The 19,468-nt window shown below is 35.6% G+C and overlaps 1 protein-coding gene across 3 annotated transcripts in view; it reads right to left on the bottom strand.

The window, feature by feature from the left end:
* The window catches only part of CSMD3 (CUB and Sushi multiple domains 3), a 1,469,470-nt gene that overhangs the window by 924,305 nt on the left and 525,697 nt on the right, over positions 1-19,468 (bottom strand). The gene's annotated exons all lie outside the window — the stretch shown is intronic.

The raw sequence follows: 19,468 nt of genomic DNA on the forward strand, positions 1-19,468 counted from the left end.
TCTTCTCCAACACCACAGTTCAAAAGCATCAATTCTTCAGTGCTCAGCTTTCTTTATGGTCCACCTCTCACATCCGTACATGACATCCCTATCTTTCAGTTCAGTTCAGTTCAGTCGCTCAGTCGTGTCTGACTCTTTGCGACCCCATGAATCACAGCATGCCAGGCCTCTCTATCTTTAGGAAGCTCATATTAAGGGGACAGGAGACAGGAATTAAGACCATCCCCAAGAAAAAGAAATGCAAAAAGCAAAATGGCTGTCTGAGGCGTTACAAATAGCTGTGAAAAGAAGGGAAGCAAAAAGCAAAGGAGAAAAGGAAAGATATACCCATTTGAAAGCAGAGTTTGAAAGAATAGCAAGGAGAGGTAAGAAAGCCTTCCTCATTGAAATACGCATAATATCATATATGAAACGAGTCACCAGTCCAGGTTTGATGCACGATACCGGATGCTTGGGGCTGGTGCACTGGGACGACCCAGAGGGATGGTATGGGGAGGGAGGAGGGTTCAGGATGGGGAACACATGTATATCTGTGGCGGATTCATTTCGATATTTGGCAAAACCAATACAATATTGTAAAGTTTAAAAATAAAATAAAATTAAAATTAATAAATAGCAAAAAAAAAAAAAAAAAAGCCTTCCTCAGCAATCAATGCAAAGAAATAAAGGAAAACAATAGAATGGGAAAGACTAGAGATCTCTTCAAGAAAATGAGAGATACCAATGCAAAAGATGGGCTCAATAAAGGACAGAAATGGTAGGGACCTAATAGAAGAAGAAGATATTAAGAAGAGGTGGCAAGGATACACAGAAGAAGTGTACAAAAAAGATCTTCATGACCCAGATAATCATGATGGTGTGATCACTCACCCAGAGCCAGACGTCCTGGAATGTGAAGTCAAGTGGGCCTTAGGAAGCATCACTACGAACAAAGCTAGTGGAGGTGATGGAATTCTAGTTGAGCTATTCCAAATCCTGAAAGATGATGCTGTGAACTGCACTCAATATGCCAGCAAATTTGGAAAACTCAGCAGTGGCCACAGGACTGGAAAAGGTCAGTTTTCATTCCAATTCCAAAGAAAGGCAATGCCAAAGAAAGCTCAAAATACTGCACAATTGCACTCATCTCACATGCTAGCAAAGTAATGCTTAAAATTCTCTAAACCAGGCTTCAGCAATACGTAAACCATGCATGAACTTCCAGATGTTCAAGTTGGTTTTAGAAAAGGCAGAGGAACCAGAGATCAAATTGCCAACATCTGCTGGATCACCAAGAAAGCAAGAGAGTTCCAGAAACATCTATTTCTGCTTTATTGACTATGCCAAAGCCTGTGACTGCATGGATCACAATAAACTGTGAAAAATTCTGAAAGAGATGGGCTTACTAGACCACCTGACCTGCCTCTTGAGAAACGTGTATGCAGGTCAGGAAGCAACAGTTAGAACTGGACATGGGAACAACAGACTGGTTCCAAATAGGAAAAGGAGTACGTCAAGGCTGTATATTGTCACCCTGCTTATTTAACTTATATGCAGAGTACATCATGAGAAACAATGGGCTGGAGGAAGCACAAGCTGGAATCAAGACTGCCAAGAGAAATATCAATAACCTCAGATGTGCAGATAATACCACCATCATTGCAGAAAGTGAAAAAGAACTTAAGTGCCTCTTGATGAAAGTCAAAGAGGAGAGTGAAAAAGTTGGCTTAAAGCTCAGAATACTAAGATCATGACATCTGGCCCATCACTTCATGGGAAATAGTTGGAGAAACAGTGGAAACAGTGGCTGACTTTATTTTCTGGGCTCCAAAATCACTGCAGATGGTGACTGCAGCCATGAAATTAAAAGACGCTTACTCCTTGGAAGGAAAGTTATGACCAACCTAGATAGCATATTCAAAAGCAGAGACATCACTTTACCAACAAAGGTCTGTCTAGTCAAGGCTATGGTTTTTCCAGTAGTCGTGTATGAATGCAAGAGTTGCAAGATAAAGAAAGCTGAGCGCCAAAGAATTGATGCTTTTGAACTGTGGTGTTGGAGAAGACTCTTGAGAGTCCCTTGGACTGCAAGGAGATCCAACCAGTCCATCCTAAAGGAGATCAGTCCTGGGTGTTCATTGGAAGGACTGATGCTGAAGCTGAAACTCCAATATTTTGGCCACCTCATGCGAAGTGTTGACTCATTGGAAAAGACCCGGATGCTGGGAGGGATTGGGGGCAGGAGGTGAAGGGGACGACAAAGGATGAGACGGTTGGATGGCATCACCGACTCAATGGACGTGGGTTTGAGTGGACTCTGGGCGTTGGTGATGGACAGGGAGGCCTGGCGTGTTGCAGTTCACTGGGTTGCAAAGAGTCAGACACAACTGAGCAGCTGAACTGAACTGAACTGATTCAGGTGATGAATAGTACTATAAAAAATAATAGAGTAGGGGCAGGGATCTGAATGCCAAGAAAAGAGTTGTAATTTTAAATAGGGTGGTACTGAAGACCCCACAGAGAAAATTAGATTTAAAAGAAAATAGGAAGTATATCAAAGATTGAGCCACACAGATAAAAGAATGATAAACATAAAGGCCCTAAGACCAGAGCACTTAGGACACCTGGTAAAAAGTTATATCATATAAGTAAATTAGATACAATTCTACTATAGTTGAGATGGAATCATTACAGAGTTCATAGCTGAACAATGATACTATTTGACAAATTTTAAAAATAGTATTTTGGCTGCTTTATTTCAAATAAACTATAGAAAGCCAAGGATGGAAGAAGGGAGACCTTTCAAGAAGATGTTGCAATGACTAAAGCAAGAGGAGATGGTGAATAGAAATTAGGTGGTTGTAATGGATGTGGAAGGAAGTAATAAAATACATAATGGATATTTTAAAGTTAGAGCTGATCAAGACTTGCTGACATGAAATGTGAGAAAATAATGAGTCAATGATGATTTCAAAGATTTATCCTGATGAAAAGAGGAATTCTTATTTGCTTATATGAAAAACACTGGAAGAAGCAGAAATTTCAAGACAGTATCCATTCAGCTTTGGAGATGTTACGTTTAGAAGCATATTAGAAGTCCAAGTGGCGATGCACAGGTACTTGAATATGCAAAGCTGGAATTCAGGGAAGAATATCTGAGCTGGAGATACAACTCTGATAGTCTTTGTACATGCATTCTAAGTCACTTTAGTCATTTCTGACTCTTTGCAACTTTATGGATGGTACCCTGCCAAGCTCCTCTGTTCATGGGGATTCTCCAGGGAAGAATACTGCAGTGGGTTACCACACCCTGCTTCAAGGGATCTTCCTGACCCAGAGACCGAACCCTTGTCTCTTACATCTACTGCACTGACAGTTGGATCTTTATCACTAGCACCATCTGGGAAACCATCCAGTAGTCATCAGCATAGAATATTTATGGCTACAAGACTGCATGAGATAACCAGAGTAATTATGGAAAAGCCTGAATGCAGATCAGAAGTCTGAGGGGAAATCAGTAAATGAAACTTGATACTTGACCACTCCATTTTTCAAGGAACATTCTGTTGTCTGTTGTTCAGTTGCTAAGACTTATGCGACACTTTGTAACCCCATGAACTGCAGCACGCCAGGCTTCCCTGTCCTTCACTATCTCCCAGAGTTTGCTCAAACTCATGTCCATTGAGTACTAACTAATGCCATCCAACCACCTCATCCTCTGTTGTCCCTTTTTCCTTTTGCCTTCAACCTTTTCCAGCAACAAGGTATTTTCCAGTGAGTCAGCTCTTCAGATCAGGTGGTCAAAGTATCCGTGCTTCTGGTTCAGTATCAGTCCTTTCAAGGAATACTCAAGGTGGATTTCCTCTAGGATTGACTGGTTTGATCTCCTAGATGTCCAAGGGACTCTAAAGGGTCTTCTCAAGCACCACAGTTTGAAAGCATCAATTCTAGGGCCTCAGCCTTCTTTATGGTCCAACTCTCGCATCCATACATGACTCCTGGAAAAACCACAGGTTTGACTATACAGACCTTTGTCGGCAAAGTGATGTCTCTGCTTTTTAATACTCTGTCTAGATTTGTCATAGCTTTTCTTCCAGAGCAAGCATCTTTTAATTTCATAGCTGCAGTCACCATCCACAGTGATTTTAGGGCCCCCAAAATAAAGTCTGTCACTATTCCCATTTTCCCCATCTATCTGCCATGAAGTGATGGGACCTAGATGCTGTGATCTTCATTTTTGAATGTTGAGTTTTAAGCCAGCTTCTTCACTCTCCTCTGTTGTCTGGGCCCCTATAAAGGCACTCCCTTCTAGTTTTCAACCTACCGTACAGATAACTGGTAGATTCTTTTCAATCTCCTGTTGGTTCCTGTTCCTCAACATAAAATTTAAATAGTGAGTTTCTCAGGGCTCAATCCTGGGTTGTCTTTTCTCTGACTTTGCGCTTTTGTGTCTTCATGAGGAATGCATTAAATCCCATGGTTTTAAATTCTCTCTCTATGGGATGAATCCTAAATGAAATTTAGAAGTCTATGAAGTCCATACATAGATACTCATTTTCCTTCTTAACATACCTATATGTTTGTGATGACACAAATATACACAAAATATATGAACTCAAATATAAAAGGCCATAAGGAGTTACTTTTCTTTCTTTTCAATATACAGCATTTTCACCATAGAGTCTCCTTAAATTTTAGAAGTCATTCTTCATTCTTTTGTTATCCCTCATATGTAACATCCAAATAGGAAGTCCCATCCATGTTACCTCAAATTTATATCAAATCTGCCTTCATTTCAATCTCTTTATCCTAATTCAGGCAGTTGTTTTCTTTCACCAACCCTTTTCCCCACTCTCATTCTTGCTCCTGTATAGTACATTGTCCGCAGATATGTAGGAAAAAAAAACAACTCAAAGATTAAATCATATTGCCAACTGTCTCTTGCTTAAAATTATTCTGTTATTTTATCATTGCTTGAAGACATGATCCTACTACATTACTTCAGGTCACTTAATTCTTAATTATGCCATGTTTTAGCACATGAGTATTTTTTAGATTCTTCAAACAGGTAAGCTTTTTCTTCTATGAGGGCTTTGTTTATTCTGACCAGCCTGTTCTCCTAAGTCTCACTGTGCTGGCATTGCGTCCATTCCACTGTTTCCATACTAAGTTTCTTCTTGGCATTTTTACTTCATCAGAGAGTTATGTTCCTTGGGTATCTAATTGACCTAGGTCCTACATCTACTATCTTATTCTCTACTCCAGCCACCTCCTTTTTTTTTGTTTGTTTCTCATTTATAACAGACATTCACATTTATAGTTCCTTTCTTCCTTTTCTTTTTCTTTTTGTTTTGGTCTGTTTGTTATATATATATGTAATTTTATTTGACTGTTTCTCCAAGGATAATAGCCATGAAAGCAAGGATTTTTCACCTCTCTTTTATCATCGTATCCCATAGCAAAGTAAATAGAACATATTCAATAAATATTTGTTGAATAAGTGAATGAATGGATGGATAAATAAATGCTATGGGCAGGTCACAATTGAGTCTCTGTAGGAGTGATTTTTATGTGTCTCTTAAGGAACTTCATTTAAAAAAGAGGACCTACAACTAATATGAGGCGAAATATCTTAAGTGGCCCATGGAAGTATATTCTACTGGGAAGAAATTTAAAATAATAAGAGCTGACTTTTAGAATTCTTAGTATGTGTGGAAATGTGTTAATTTCCTTGTATAAAATGTCATTCAATAGGACAACACTTTGAGATACACTGTATTAACATCTCTGTTTTACAATTGAGGAGACTAAGTTAATGAGGGTTCTAGAAAAGCTAATAGGTAAAAAAAAAAAAAAAGAACCGAGGCTTCTTCTAGAATTTGCATTTAGAACCATTAATCGTAAAAAAAAATCATGACTCATAAATTATATTTAAATTGTTTTATATTTTTATTACACACATATATTTTTTTACACTTGTGTTAAACTACAGCTTTATTAACTGTCTCTGTAAAAACAAAAAATTTACTCACTCTGACTCATGGAGAAAAAAAGTGGAATCAGAGTTATGAGCTTTCTTTAATGAGGCAATCAGCTTTAATTAAAAGAAAATCTGATATAATCACTTGGATCTAAATGTGTGTGTTTACACAACTATAGTAATGAATTTAACTTGACTGTGCTGATGAGAAAGCTGGAGGTCAAAACTTATGGAGATAAAGAAAGACTCAGTTCATTAATTAGGTTGGGCTAATGGTCTGAAAAAAGATTTAATTTGACTAGGTTATACCTTTATTACATACCACACATCCTTCTCATGTTTTCTGACACTTTTTATAAAGAGATACGGATTTTCCTGTCAACTTATTTTACTAGAGAGTATGTCATTATTCCTTTGACATCTACCACAATCGACTTCAGTGTTTATATAGATTTCTGGTTTGTAAAAATGTCTAAATAATTACATGGCATTGTAAGTTGTGATGTGAGAGACAGTGAGAATTCAGAATTTACTCATATTTAAAAATATAGACAGTAACTTGTGTTGAAATTATTGATTTTTTAAAATATATTTCACACCTATTAAAAATCAGAGTAGCATACGGTATTTTAGCAAACACTTTCTTAGTATTTTTTTTCTCCAAATTTGTAATAAATGTTTTTGCCAGTTATCCAGCCTAAAACACAGATAATATTGTTATATAGAAATTGAAATAAACTTCTATAATAATCATAATACTTGCCCAGTAATAGTTTATGGTTTAATAAATACCATAATAGGCTCTGAAAAAATAGAAGATATAACAGAATTTTTAAGGTAAGGGGAGGAAAGAACAAATTCAGGAATCTGAATTATGTAGTGAGAGAAAATGAAGAAAAAGCATATTTTTGGAACTAATGGAAAAACCAAGATATAACTTTAGACATTCTGAATCCAGAACCACAATTGACAACTATGCAAAAAGAAACCCAAAATTCTTGTTATCTTCAAGTTACATCATATAAGCAACTATATATTTCAACAATTTATCAATCAAATCCATATATACATATATGTGTATGTGTGAGTGTGTGTGTATATATAATATTAGGTTGGCCAAAATGTTTGTTAATTCAGCTTTTATGTGGAATGAACCTTTTGGCCAACCCAATATACATGTATAGTCTTGAAAACATATCTCTACCACATTATTGAAGACACTGGCTCTGAAGATACAAAACATTTATTTTCTACTGATACATATAAGCTATCACCACTCTATTCCCCTGCAAAAGCCGTAAAAACCAATGACAGCAATACACTGTCACAATATAACTTATTTTGAAAGGGATATCACTTTTTTTTTTTTTTTTTCTTTTTGGTTGTTTGACATCATCTGGGTTAAAGAGGCCCTTGAGTACAGACATTTTTGTGAAGTTTCTATTAAAAGAAAAGAACTTGTATGACTTTAAAATGTGTTATTCTCTAAGTACCAACAAAACCCTAAGGAATGAAATTTTCTTGTAGAGTATGAAACAAATTGGTCCCATTCAGATTCAGACTGATTTTGGCCTACAGTCCTACTTATCATTTAATTAAATGGGAATGCATTATGCTAAGCTATTAAATCAGTCCTGTAGCAAAAGAAGCAACGAAATCTAGCATGAAAATACATCACAAATTATACAGAAAGAATTCTCACAGGAAGATAAGAGTATTGCAGGGGCATCTACAGCCAAAGAGAAAGCATGAGAGAAAACAGAAGAATTACTGAACAATGTAATGCACAGGAAGACTTAAAATATTGAGTCTTTTATTTACAAAATAACAATGTCATGAAAAGGACCTTTTATTATTAAAGGTAATTTAATAGCTGTGGAGTTAATACTATAGGTCAATGGAAAAAGTTAAAAATTAAAATCTCTGTATCAAGAAATTACTTTAGCAATACTTATGTAGAACTTTAGAAAAGAAAGAAAACAATTCTGAGGCCACATTTTTAATTTATTTACTAAAGTATTTCTTCATGATCAGTTACATTTAGTGAATAATTTCCAACGATTTAAGTAATTTAATAACAATATTGTCAAACATGTTTTGGTAACATTAGCCCAATTTTATGTCCTGCTTAAATTTCTATGGATGAGTAATTTATGGGCTTCCTTGGGGTTCCCTTGTGGCTCAGCTGGTAAAGAATCTGCCTATATTGTGGGAGACCTGGGTTAGATCCCTGGGTTGGGAAGATCCCCTGGAGAAGGGAAAGGCTACCCACTCCAGTATTCTGGCCTAGAGAATTCCATGGACTGTATAGTCTATGGGGTCGGAAAGAGTCGGAGACAACTGAGTGACTTTCACTTTCACTTCGTGCCTCAGATGGTAAACAATCTGCCTGCAATGTGGGAGACCAGGTTCAATCCCTGGGTTAGGAAGATCAGCTGGAGAAGGAAATGGCTACCCCCTCCAGTATTCTTGCCTGAAGAATCCCATGGACAGAGGAGCCTACTGGGCCACTTGTCCATGGGGTTGCAAAAAGTCTGTCAAAACTGAGTGACTAACACTTTTGAGTAATTTAACTTTCATCCAGTGATTATCTATCTGCCTATCAAGAGAGACTGAGAAAACAGGTGGCAAAATAAACCCCTCACCAAGTACTACTGAGTCACTGTGAACCAGGAAAAAAAAAGGACAAGTCATCAGTTTCCTCAGTCAGCCACCATGTCACACAATTAACAAATAATTATGGCTATATAACCATAGTTTAGATGCATGGAGACTTATAGAATAAATATACAAATGAATAAAATAATCTTAGGATAGATATATCTTGTATGTTGACATAGTCATAAAACAGACTATGTAATTTAAATTAAGACATATAGAAATCAAGTTCATTTGATTAATTATTTTTTAGAGTCAGAACTGAAAAGCAGCTCCCCCTAACATCTATTCTCATAGCTATGTACACACATTTTGGGAAAATTCTAAAATATAAACAAATGTTTTGTCACCTGCAAATAATTAACTAAATTACTGATATGCTATTTAAAAGAGAAATGAAAGCATTCAAGATTTTTAAAAACTTAGCCAAAAAAGAGAATAATGATTATATAATCCATCTCCCTCAGTTTCTTTATGAGCAAATTAAGATTCAAACATTCAGCTGATTTTTTACAGTTAACATATACTATACACCAGGGCTTCCCTGGTAGCTTAGTCAGTAAAGAATCTGCCTACTATTCAGGAGACCTGGGTTCAATCCCTGGGTCGGGAAGTTCCTCTGGAGAAGGAAATGGCAACCCACTCTGGTATTCTTGCCTGGAAAATCCCATGGAGAGAGGAGCCTGGCAGGATACAGTTCATGAGGTCACAAAGAGTGGACATGACTGAGTGACTAAACCAATACACTATATGCTGTATAATATGCCATCATACAGTGATATAACTGAGATTCCAATATGTAACTTTAAATCTTTAGCTTAATATTAGTGCCTTTCCTATTGTCTCTTATTGAAAACAGCAAATAAAGAAATTTTATATGTGTAGCTATTTACCTAAGATTCATCCTAGATTCCAAAAGTTTCCAAATATTGGCTGATTTTGCACTATCTATTCCTTGCTGGCTTTGCATATTTTATTTATAAGCTACACAAATCATAGGCATTTAATCAAAGTGTGATAAATAGGTTACTGGGAGAGAACATTTTTTACAATTAAAAGAAGATGCAAATCATATGTAACATAGTATACTATAAACAATTAAAAAACAAAATCTTCACTTAAATGAATTGGGGAATTCCTTGGTGGTCCAGTGGTTAGGACTCTGCACCTTCACTGCTGTGGGCCCAAGTTCAATCCGTAGTTGGGGAACTAAAATTCCACCAACTATTTGGTACAGCCAAATATATATATTTTTAAATTAATAAAAGGAAACAAAAGAGTTGGGGGACTGGAGGGTCCTCTCATACCCTACAAACATAGCAGAGCCTAGAAGGAAGAAGAAATATTCCTTTTCTTTCCTGGTAAGGACTCAGTCAATGAAAAGCCAGAGAAAGACTCTTTGTTTACTATTATCTCCTCCAATGTCCTTTCTACCCCCATAAAAGAGTTCTTTTTCCATTGTCATGTGAGGAGTTCCATATGTCTCACCGAGACTGCAATTGCAATTCTCTGGTGATTTCAAACAAACTCATCTCTGCTGAAAAAAAAAAAAATATCTGGTAATCTATTTGCTTTAGATCAGTAATACCAAGTATTCAAAATGATAAATAGAGTTTTCATTGGCTATTAAATAGTTTACAAGGTAAAATATTGATTTCATCAAGTGTGTAAACATTTCCATAAATATATGTGTGTGTAGTGTGTACTATATAGATAGAAAGGATTTTTTCTGATTCACTGATTTAGTAAACATTAAGATATTTAAGTGAATGTGCAATAGGTTCAGATTCTTATATGAATATTTTCAAAGGAATGATAGGAGAATCTTGTTTGTGACTCATGCGCTCTTCAAACTCAGCAAGGATGAGAAAGGGAGCTAGAGAGGAGAGAAAGAAACTGGTGAAATTGTTTCCTTTAACAGAGCCCATTTAGATCAGAATCTTTCTAATGAAGTACCCTCTCATGCTGGTCTAGTGAGTTGGGCTTCAATGGGATCACTCAGTTATGAAATTTGTTTCATGTAGTTGGCATACACACACACACAATTGGTGTCTATTCATGTCTGAGAAAGCTAAAGTTGAATCCACACAGGAATAAGCCAAAACTGGCATCTGAAGAAATCTTAGAGGGTAAGAGAGACAGGAGGGCTTCCCCTGTAGCTCAGCTGGTAAAGAATCTGTCTACAATGCAGGAGACCTGGGTTTGATCCCTGGGTTCGGAAGATCCCCCGGAGAAGGGAAAGGCTATCTTTTCCAGTATTCTGGCCTGGAGAATTCAGACATGACTGAGCAACTTTCAATTTCAAGACAGACAAGAGACCTTCCATGTTGAGATAAGCCTGATCTTTTTGTGTTTCTCAGAGGAAGAATTTGTTTCCTGTTTCATCAAGGTTTTTGTTGTTGTTTAGTCGCTAAGTCATGTCTGACTCTTTGCAACCTCATGGATTGTAGCCAAACAGGCTCCTCCGTCTATGGGATCTCCCAAGCAAGAATACTGGAGTGGGTGGCCATTTCTTCTCCAGGGGATCTTCCCAATCCAGGGACTGAGCTCGTATCACCTGCTTGGCAGTGGATTCTTAACCACTGAGCTGCCTGGAAAGCCTTTTCACCAAGGATTACAGAGACTCAATAGGGCATCATCTGGGAACCTGTCCAATTAGGCCACATGAGGGCTAAAAAATACCTCAGGAGAAGACTGAGGGTATCCAATGGCCAGGGACCACGCTGGACAAGTGTCACTTGATGATACTGATGCATCCCCCTGAAATCACTAAAAAGGACCCATGACTGCCCATGATAAAATTAGCCTGACTATCAGGATAAGAGAGGTTGTAGCCTGCCTAGGACTTAGAACCAGGCCAACTCCTTTACCTCTTCTCCCCTCTACCTCTGTTGAATCTCAGAGAAACCTGAAACAGCAGCAAGTAAGGAGTTTGGAAGAAGGAAAATGCAAGGTGGAGAGACCAGAACAGCCAATCTCAACCTTGTCCGTTCTTTACACAGGTACCTGGCTAGCAAGGCCTGGGATGGGAAAGAGGGAAAATAGGTTGGCATTCAAAAGGAGAGAAATAAAAGAAATTTGTTTTCAAATTTATTGTTTTTATTAATATCTGGGGCCCAGTTTTCTAGTTATAGAATTGAAACTGGGTCTCCTTTTATGGGCCAAATAGTCTGTGGCATCTTGTTACAGCAGACCTAGTAATATATTTTACACATTTAATGTGACAACAGACCTAACTAGCTTTTCATCCTGGAGGAGATGTATGTTGAGGGTTTCTTTCTAGAAAACTAAAATTATTATCTGCATATCTAACTGTGAAAACTAGAAGAAATTTGAGGCTTTTATTAAAACTTAACATGCATTTGTGACACTGCTTTTTGCATACAGTCACAACACTTGCTGAATCAGTCAATAAATACCTTTACAGGGAAAATGAAACAAACAGAATGTATGAAATCATGCCCACAGTAGAGAATCAGAATACACTGAATCAGAAACACTCATTCCATTTGTTAAATAGGAGGCTAATCTTCTCATTATCTTTGTGGTAGGAAAAGATAAATCTGTGCTACATGTCTGACAGAGTAAACATACATTAAAGGGCACCATAGAAAGAAAAAGGAGAAAAAGAAAAGAAATTTGTTTTCAAATAAATTAATGCTTTTAAAGGTATTAAATAGGGAAAGACAGAATTTTGTTGAATATCTTTTATGTTATAGATTTATTTTAAAGTGTGTATGGTGGAGAGGGAAAGCATGATTTAAAAAATTAATTATGGATTCTAAAGTTCTAAAATAAGGCAGACCTAGGTGAGTAATAACAACAAAAACCTGAGAAACAATGATAAAATTCACACTATATCATAGTCTTCATTGTATTTATTGTGATTTTTGAAGAGATTTTCTACTTCTTTATAATTGCAGAACACTAACAGCTGCCACATGAAGACTGTTGAGGCCAAAGAGTCCAAGATGGCAGCCACTAGCACCTGAGGCTTTTGAGCATTTGAAATATAGCTAGTGAGACTGAATAACTGAATTTTCAATTGTATTTCAATGTAATCAATTTTAATTTGAATCTAGAAATAGGCAGCACAAAATATTTTATCCATTAAATACAACTTTGTTGTACTGGTAGACTACATATGCTGCATTGCATAAGATATAGTATTGTAGGGAAAGTATTGGACATATACACTAATGCAACATTAAAATGTGTTTATCTGAATATTTTATTCAGATAATAAGAATTATATTGAAGCCTAAGTAAAGCATAATTGCTAATCAATTATTTATTAAGTATAAGTAAATTATTCTTCTAATAAAAAAACCAACTCTTCCCAATGAAAACTTAGTGTTCAATAATGAATTGTGCTGTGAGTATAAAATATGCATCTAGATTTGGGAGACTTAACTGAAAAATAGAATGCAAAATATATCATTATCATTTTATATTGATTAAATGTTGAAATGTTAACATTTTGGACATATCAGCTTAAAAATAATTACAATTAACTTTGCCTGTTTTATTTTGTTATGTGTTTGTGTATGTGTTATGTGTTTGTTATGTGGCTACAGAAATGTGAAAAAAAAAAATATATATATAATTTTACATTTAAATATATTATGTTACATTTTATATTTAAAATATAAAATTATTTTTCACATTTAAATATATTATATATATTAAATATGTATACACACACACATGTACTTGCTTGGAGGTTCGATGGAAGCATCTCCAAGTACTTGCTTGGAGGTATGATGCAAGCATATGACCACAAAATCTGAAGGTTCATGTTTGTTATTTAACAGAACCTCTCAAAAGAACCTGTTGTATTTTTTGTGGGAAGATAACATGTAACCCAATGCAACATGGTTGTTTCCCTGTTAGATCAACAGGTTTTAATTTTACCTTTTCCAACAAAAGTACATTGGGTATTATGAAATCATTGCCTTTCCTAAAAAGGGCTATTATACTTCTTTCACCTTAAACTGTTTTGTAACTGCAGATTTCTCTTGGATTTTATAATAACAGTCAATAGTACCTGACCCAATAAAAGGATAAATAAGTTTGGAACAGTATACTATTTTATTTTTTTTTCACCTCATACATATATAGTAGTAAAGAATATATTCTGCTGATATTAACAGGTTTAATTTGTAAGATGTTTATTAAATATTTGAGATATTTCATTGTGAATAATTTTCATTATAATACATATTGCATTGAAATATGTTTTAATGGATCATTTTTTTTTAATCAACATCCAGCCACTCATATTATGTAATCAAATAAATGAGCCTCCAACTAATTAACACAAAAGGTTAGGATATTTTTATTTCACAAAACATCCCTATTACTCAGAAGACACCTGAAATTGCCTCCCAATTCATTTTTAGTCAAATAATAAAGATAATGATGCTTCTCCCACTGATGTTGCTGATATTCTTAATAATAGCTAATATTTTATGTAATGCTTATTCTCTGTCAGATACCATTCAAAGCACTTTACATATATTAACTATAAACTGATATTGTTTTATGAACCTGTCACTTATAGTCAAGAACAGTCTATTTCCACAATTTTACTTATTTTATTCACCAAATTTGATTCTCAATGAATTTTGTGCATGCTAAGTAGCTTTAGTCACGTCCGAATCTTTGTGATCCTATGGACTGTAGTCCACCAGGCTCCTCTGTAATAGGATTATCCAGGCAAGAATACTGGAGTGGGTTGCCATACCCTTCTCCAGAGGAATCTTCCCAACCCAAGGATCGAACCCACTACACTTATGTCTCCTGCACTGAAGGCGGGTTCTTAACCACTAGCACCTCCTGGGGGAAGCATTTTAGTCTTTTAAAAAGTTAAAAAAAAAAAAATCTTCTGTGAATTTGCAAATTTGAGGATAAGAAAGGCTGGAGTTCATATTGAAATAAGTGCAGGCCTTAGAAGTAGAAAACTCTAAGTGTTTAAGACCTGCTGCTGCTGCTGCTAAGTTGCTTCAGTTGTGGCCAACTCTGTGCTACCCCATAGACGGCAGCCCACCAGGCTCCCCCGTCCCTGGGATTCTCCAGGCAAGAACACTGGAGTGGGTTGCCATTTCCTTCTCCAATGCATGAAAGTGAAAAATCAAAGTGAAGTCGCTCAGTCATGTCCAACTCTTAGCGACCCCATGGACTGCAGCCCATGAGGCTCCTCTGTCCATGGGATTCTCCAGGCAAGAGTACTGGAGTGGGGTGCCATCGCCTTCTCCGGTTTAAGACCTGGTTCTGCTAATTCCTAGTATGATGTTGGGTCTAACACTATTTTGACAGGGCTGCGGCCAGCTCAATAGGATGTTGGAATGAATTAGACAAATAAGCCCCTTTCCCTGGGTGATGCAGCATTAGGCAAAGGGCTTAGCTAGAGGTGCACAGTTCCCACTGCCACCTAGCCTGAGTATCCTTGTGCAAAGCATGTCAGCAAACTTGTCCCAGAGTATTTGTTTCTTATTTGATAAAACAAAAATAAATCAATAGATGAGATATTGTGAGGATCACATGAAATAATGCATGCACAAGTATTTTATGTGACAAATATATCTGAATATATAATTTCAATCATTCAGTATATACGGGTACCTATAATATAGTAAACTCTGGGACGCAGAGATAAAAAGACACAGTCACTCTTTTTAGGGAGGTGGAAATTATAAAATCATAACAGTTCAGAGTCTGTTTTCCAGATTTTGTATATAGGTAGAATATTTATACTGTCCATACATTTTAATTTACACATATTATATTATTCTTTTAATAGAACAACACATTTTAAAAGGCACCCAATAGTAATAGAGAGTACTAATTTTTGCTACTTGCCAGTCACTTTGAATTTGTCAGAAACCAGGAGGTCTGAGAGTGATACTGAGAATATTGATTAATAGCTAGCAGGAATTAGAAACTGAATTGTGAACGGTGGACACAGCGGTATGCAGAAGGCAACCAGCTATGCCAGCAATTAGCCATTTGTTGTATTACAGGACAATCCTGGGCGTCCTGAAAGAGATGGGGCAGTTCAGGAGTCAGGAAAGCAATACAGGTACTCTGAGCCTACTGGGAGTAGCTATTTACCAATCAATACTATTTCAATATTTTAATTATCTTTAGAACAAAGAGTGGACTAATATAGTTTTATATCTCATAGTTATCACACATTCATTGTAATGGAATACTATTCTGCATCCTTCAGACTCAAGTCTGGAAGCTTTCCAGGACCATACATTCTCCTTCACTGCCCACATGAGCTTACATATTCTAAATTATAACATTTTATAAATTACTTTTCTCCTAATAGAATACTCACTCATATTTTATATACTAGGCAAAAAGCTCTCTTAATTCAGGGATTGTATACCGGAGTCTAGTATACTACAGTTTCTGGTACAGAGTAAGTACTCAGAAATATTTTTGTTGAACAAAATCAGATGGTGGGTAAGTAAGTAAATAAATTTTCTATAACACATCTCTAATGTGAGCTTTAATCTAAAAATTGGACTAGTTTAATTAAATATTAGCAGTTAACATGCTTCATTTAATAGTTTCAGTGAACTAAATAATTGAAGAAAAGAACAGACTAAGTGATGGTAAATTTATTGGCAGATAAAAGTCAATCTTTTCTATCATAATTTATAGGATCATTTCCCAAAATGTGTCCTGAGGAATAGTAGTTCCAAAAAATGCTAAAAAAGGGCTTATCTACTTAAATAATTCAGTTTAAATTTGTTTAACCCGGTGACTCCAAAGTGTTTTGGGCCACAAAATTGACCTCCACATGACTATCGAACACCATATAACTCTAAACTTTAGGAAAACCCTAAGTTAATACTATCTTTGTCAATTTAAACAAACTTTTCTTAAATTACCTTTAGCTATTTCTAAATATCTTTGAATTTGAATTTAAAAGTCTTGGGATTTTAATCCCATAATGTCATTTTCAAGTGGCATGGTAAAACTACCTAAAAAATAAATAATTAAAGCCTATAGGCTTATTGCCTCAAACTCCATTTTCCATACTGAAATGGAGGAATCGATCACTTCCAGTGTGTTTGACTACTTCTACCTGCTGTGGTTGACTGAAGCCCTTTGTAGGTCATTTTGTGCAATTATTGAGTCATTACTAGAAACTAAAATTACCTGTTCAATATCTTAATCATCTCAGCAGAATTATAAAACAGTGAATTTTGTTTATTAAACGCCAACTTCATCAATTATTTTTTGTTGATGCTATTCTTCAGGTGATGTGCCCTCACTAGAGATAGTAAATGTGAAGATTTAAGACTCCTTATTGTGACTAAAATGCTACCAAATATATTCATATATAAATGAATGCTAAATGGAACCATTACGAAACACCATGTGGTACTACCATAAAACAAGGGCAAATTTTGTAATACTTTGCCTTAAATTTTTGTATACTTGGAAATACAAGAAATCCATACAATTAAAGACTAAAAAGTTATTACTAATTAATTAAATTTATAATAATTTAAAGTATTGGATAGAAATCACATTAACTGAAAGGGAAATGTTAATTCAAAGTTAGTTGGGATAATAAAGACAGTAAGTATTGTAGACAATGTATTTTAAAAAATAATTGAAGCTGTAAGTGTAGCTTGAATATTATTAAATCAATACAGAATATCTTTTAAGTTTACATAGGAAAGATAACATGCATATTTCCTCAAGGAGAACAGTTTTTCACTTAATAAAAGTAGGCTATTTTGAACATCTAAATATTTGTACTTCTTGTTACTATTAATCATGATTCTGTGAATTTTCTCATTCTTTGATTACCTTGGATTCATCTTATTTGGGAGAGTTCTTGTACAACCTTGACTGAAAATTACATTATTTAGAGCCCAAACCTGGCTTCCCTAGTGGCTCAGTGGTAAAGAACTCATCTGGAATGCAGGAGACCTGGGTTTGATCCCTGGGTCTAGAAGATACTCTGGAAAAGTGAATGGCTAGCCATTCCAGTATTCTTGCCTAGAGAATTCCATGGACAGAGGAGCCTGGTGGGCTACAGTCCACATGGTCCCAAAAAGTCAGACACGATTAAGCAACTAACACTTTTACTTTCAGAGTCCAACCCACATGTTAATCTTGAGAGTCACATTTTCGATCAAGAGGCAAGCCTGGAAGACTCAGTTAACAGAACTTTACCAAAAGCCATTACTAGTGAAAACTCAGGACATGACAAGAGAGAAGTTCTCCCAACATCTGATAGGAATAAGAAGTATAAGCTGCACCTTCATATAAAATCTCTCGTGGAGGATAGAGGTTAGCGAGGAGAGCTCAAAATTTTATACAGATTTGTTAAAACCCATTGGCTAAAGGAATTAATTCTGAGGTCCTACAGCACTGATTTATGGAAAAATATAAGCCTCTTAAATACATATACACATTCAGTAGCGCACAAAGCATAATATATGTTCAACAAATTGAGAGTTTTATACTTCACTGAAGGACAGTTTTGGGTGGCAGAAACATATGAGTGAGTTAACAGACAGCCAGGACCCTGCCACTGGTCTATCATGGTAAGGGAAAAGGAAAATTTATTATAGAATATGTAGTTAAAAGAGTTATAGCCAGACTGAATGGAAGACCCAGCAAAAGGTATGGAGTACAATCAGAAAGGTAGATAACTGACCATGCAAAAATCAAAAATTACAAATTGCCTGTGGACACCAGCAGTGGTATCTTCAGAAATCTCAGGTACCAAGAAATGAAGTCTTCACTGAAACCAGTTAATATGTCTGAATAAGAACTGGGGTTCTATATATGACCAGTAGGTTTCAACTCATCACTATGAGGGTTCAAAAGATATCACTTATAACTAGAAGTTTGCTTTAAAAAGGAAGTAGGAGGTGGCCTAAGCCATGAAAGTTTGAAGGCCACCACAAGAAAGCTGAGTTAACACAAAAGAGACTTTTCTCATAGCAGAGGTTGTGAAATTTTAACTTTATTCTATCAATAGTAGGCATGTGTGATCCAAACTAAAATGTAAATCAAAAATTTTTTCAGTTTTATAGTCATCAAGTACTATATTTTAAACCTGCTAGATGTTTTAGTATATGATCTACATTAAAACTGGATATTTGATAGATTATCTCCTATTAATAACAGTTCTATTGATACTTAAATATAGTAATCTAAATTCTATTTATTTTACTAAGATATATCTTGGTTTTCACAAATTCAATGAGATATTAAAATAAGGTTAATACAACTTGATTTTCACTGTAAAATAGATCAATAATGGGTTTGTGTATATATATATTTGTGTGAATATATATATATATATATATATATATATATATATAATGGGCTTACCTGGTGGCTCAGATGGTAAAGAATCCACCTGCAATATGGGAGACCTGGTTTTGATCCATGGGTTGGCAAGATCCCCTGGAGAAGGGAATGGCTACCCACTCCAGTATTCTGACCTGGAGAATTCCATGGACTGTATAGTCCATGGGGTCGCAAAGAGTTGGACATGATGGAGCGACTTTCACTTTCATATATTAAACACATTAAGAACACAGAAAATGTAAGCAGCATAGTCCTTTTTTTAAAGTAATGATCTGCCATATTTCCCTTTTTATCTATAAGTCAGGGTTCCTCTAGTATCAGTATTATGAAGATGAATTCAGTTCTTTAGAAAATAATGAAATTTTCATAACAGAATCTCAATCCCGTATTTAATATGCTGATTTACATGACTACTTCTCTACACATTTCAAATTTCATTTGAAATTAAATGGCAATTACCCAGTTTACTGTTAAATACACCCATAATTTATGAACAGA

Source organism: Bos mutus, chromosome 14 (assembly GCF_027580195.1).
Source record: "Bos mutus isolate GX-2022 chromosome 14, NWIPB_WYAK_1.1, whole genome shotgun sequence".
Lineage (NCBI taxonomy): Eukaryota > Metazoa > Chordata > Mammalia > Artiodactyla > Bovidae > Bos > Bos mutus.